The sequence below is a fragment of the Octopus bimaculoides genome, chromosome 23, assembly GCF_001194135.2.
Source record: "Octopus bimaculoides isolate UCB-OBI-ISO-001 chromosome 23, ASM119413v2, whole genome shotgun sequence".
Taxonomy (NCBI): domain Eukaryota; kingdom Metazoa; phylum Mollusca; class Cephalopoda; order Octopoda; family Octopodidae; genus Octopus; species Octopus bimaculoides.
The window spans coordinates 8,524,780-8,528,947 of record NC_069003.1 but is presented as its reverse complement, the minus strand read 5'-3'; positions in this window follow the sequence as shown (position 1 = coordinate 8,528,947).

The window sequence follows — 4,168 nt, the reverse complement described above, 5'->3', positions numbered from 1 at the left end:
ATATATATATATACATATATATATACACACGCATATATATATATATATATATATATATATATATGAGAGAGAGAGAGAGAGAAAGAAACAGTGATATTTATGCGTACACACATATATATATAGATAATCAAACATGCAGAATTTTTTTTATATGGTTTCGAATTTGGGAACGGGGGCAGAAGATTTCGAGTGAAGAAAGACGATAAGATTGGGCCCAGTACTTATTCTGCCGACTCCAGAAGGGTCAAAAGCTCAACGCACCGCGGAAGAATTTGAACTCAGAACGTAAAGACGTAGGAAACGCCGATAAACCTTTTGTTCCTTCCTGCGAACGACTCTGCCAGCTCACTGCCTTAACGTGCAGTATAAAAATGATAGCTATAAACTTGTCAGATATTCGTTTCACTATTTAATGTTAAGTCAAACACTTCAATGTCACACACCCATCTGCGTCAAGGTGATTCTTCATTAATATCAGCCGATGAATGGCAAGTCGTATGGCAAACAAGTCAAGCAAAACCCATAATTTTCGCAATAATTTTTCGGACTGTCTGTTGTTAAATTTCCTCATAGTTTCCTTCTATTAAATTCCACTCATATTATTGGTGAACCGTGGACTACAACGCAAGACGTTTGATCGAAGTACCGTGCAGAAATGCAATATATAGTCACACAAAGCATATATATATATATATAAACCACATCGTTCCGGGTTCAGTCCCACTGAGTGGCACCTAGGACAAGAGTCTTCTGCTATAGCTTCAGACCGACCAAAACCCTGCGAGTGGATCTGGTAGACGGAAAATGAAAGACGCCTGCCGCACGTCGTGTATATAAATATATATATATATATATATATATATATATATATATATATGTTAAATGAAACGAGACAACAAATGCAAGGCTATGTGGAATTTTCAAGACATTTATAAAGAGACAGTTACTCTTACAGCTGTTTCTGGGATATTAAGGATATTCCTTCATCAGAGAAGGAATATCCTTAATAGCTCCCACTATCACCTTAGCCAGGACAGTAAACACCTCCGTCTATTTTAAGAAACTTGACCATTATATCCTATTATTCTCTCTTCCTTTTGGGGGCTTACTGTAATATCCCCACCCTGTACCATTTTCTGTACCTACCCCTCCGCCTTAGTGCCTTTCAAACATATCCTCACACATCTCACCACTCACAAATGTTCATTCTTTACATTCTTATCTCCAACTAACATTCCTATCTTCATTTTTTTCTTCCTCTTTCTTTCTTTCTTTCCTTCTTTCCTCACCTATACCTTTTGACCATTCTCCTCATTTTAACATACACATCTTTACTCTTCTCCCTATCTACTTAATACTACCACTAGATTCTCAAAATTTCATTCACACCACAAGACATCTTTGAATGAACAGTACATAGAATGTAACTCTCCACACTTTCCATTTGTAATGGCAAAATATGAACTCCTATCGGAAATTACATACCATAGACAAGAAGCAATTCTACCACTTCTATGCACCACTTTCCTTGGAAAATGCAACCATAACATCCTACATATATTTTAATTTTTACTTTTATTCTCTTAATACATTTCATTTCCATCCTTTTCCAAAATAACTCCTTATATTGACCTCTACTACTTAACAAATTGACCCTAGGAGTTATTCTTTGTAAGCCTAATACTTTTTCTATCAGATTTTTTTGACGAACCGCTAAGTTACGCGGACGTAAACACCAAAATAGGTTGTCAAGTTATAGTGGAGGGACAAACGCAGATACAAAGATACACTCACACACACACACACACACACATATATATATAGATATATACGACGGGATTCTTTTCAGTTTTTCTCTGCCAAAGCAAAGTTTTAGTCGACCCGAGGCTATAGCAGAATATACTTACCCAAGGTGATACGTAGTGGGACTGAACCTGGAACCATGTGCTTGGGAAGCAAGCTCCTTACCACACAGCCACGCCTGCGTCTAAACACACACACACACACATTATATATATATATATATGTGTGTGTGTGTGTGTGTGTGTGTGTGTGTGTGTGTGCCTTTGTGTGAGTGTTTGTCTCCCACCACCGCTTGTGTTGGTGTGTTTACGTCCCCGTAACTTAGCAGCGCCGTTAAAGAAACCGATATAATAATGCTAGGCTGACAAAAGGAAAGTACTGTGGTCGATTCATTCGACTAAATATCTTTCAAGTTTGTACCCAAAGATGGCTGCAGTCTAATGACTGAGACAAGTAAAAGATAAAAGACAGAAATCCCTAATCTAACCAAAAATTCTCATTCGTGTAACAAATATTTCTCCAAACACCAACTACACCCAGTGTTGTTTTGTTTATGTCCCTGTAATTTAACAGTTCGGTAAGAGACTGAAAAATTAATTAACAGAATTGTGTTTTTTTTAAGTAAAAGATAAGTATTGAAGCATTGGCGTGAATTTGATCCACTAAAACCCTTCAACAAGGTACCTCCAACGTGACTGCAATCAAATGAATGAAATGAAAAGATTAAGCGTTGAAAGACAAAGGTATTCTGAAGATAGCTCGTATTTAAATCGAACTCACGAAGTTCCATAAGGGCAAGCCTTCAAACCGTCACACATTAACTGTCAAACTCATTATAAATAAGCCAAGATTACAGCTTCCTAATAGATACCCCAATTTCCTTTAAAATCTTTTAAAACTCTTTGGATTAAGATTACTTTTTCTATAAAAAAAAAATAATTCTTTAATTTGATATTTTCATGGGGAAAATAAAACGGATTCCTGAATGTGAAATAATAAATTTGTATGATGTTTCTTTATTTTTTTAGACGTTTATTGTTATTATTATTGATTTGTCTTTATTATTTCTATTTTTATTATTATCATTATTATTATTATTATTATTTTTATTACATAGAATCACCTTTGAAATGAAGTTAGATCTTTGAGAGTTAAAATGGATCTGGTTTTATTGATGGTTTGATGCAATTATTTAAATCCCACAAGATATAAATATTGATCATATTTTACGAGCTACAAAAGATTTAAATTAGTAGTGGGAAGTTACACTGTGATGTAACGAATCTCAAATTTGATTATGGAAATTTGAAAGAAGCACTCAGTCTGAAACAAATTGTAAGTTTTGGGCTACTGTTATAAGTTCTATGTTCTCTGATAATAAATAAGAGCCGCAGATAAAAGTTATCATTCGTCCAGTAATTGTTGGTAGTGGTGCTATTATAGGTGGTGGTGCTGTTGTTTATCCCCTAGGTCAGCTTTAATCGATCAGACCTATGATCAAAGAATTCAAGTTATGATCAGCCAATCTTGTTCTCAGACATAATACTTCTAAGCCATATTATTTAATATTTTCTTTCCATCTTTACAATTTTACAGACCAGTTTAAGAGAAATGCGTCCGTTATTTCTAGCGGTCAGGGTGGCAATTTTCTTTTGTACACAAATCTGCCTGAGACCGACCCACATTCAGCGATTCAAACCCTGCGTTTTAAAATGATCTAAATTAAAAACTGTCACTCAAGATTTCATGTTGATTTATGTACCAAACGCCACCTAAATAATGAACGACTAATTAATTCTTATTTAGTCCTTCATTCTTTGTCTAAAATGAACAGATATGGAGCGAATGTATTTCAACGGAAATATGTTAACAAAATGGGTTAGCAACTAAAAAGAATGGCATTGACTTAAATATTCTACATATTTAATATTCCATGTCAGCTCCAAAATCAGTGGTTGATATCTCATGGCCGATATTAAGCTGTTGTCATTACTACGACCCTACAGATTAGCTTTGAGTTGTCATCGAATGTTAGCAGCTCGACATCGGCGTTCAGGTGTCATCAAATGTTACCAGCTCAAAACCGGCGTTCAGTTGTCATCAAATGTTATCAGCCCAACACCGGAGTTCAGTTGTCACCAGTATTAGAGCAATAGATCTCTTTCTAGCTCAACACTGGCATTCAGCTGTTATCAATATAATGTGCAAAGGCCTAAATTAACTTAGAATACTACTAGATTCAAATAGCAATATCTGTGTATCATATTTAATGTGGATACATGGTGAAAAGCAAATTAATTTGAGTATATATATTAATTTATATATATATATATATATATGTTTATTTATTTATATATATATATAT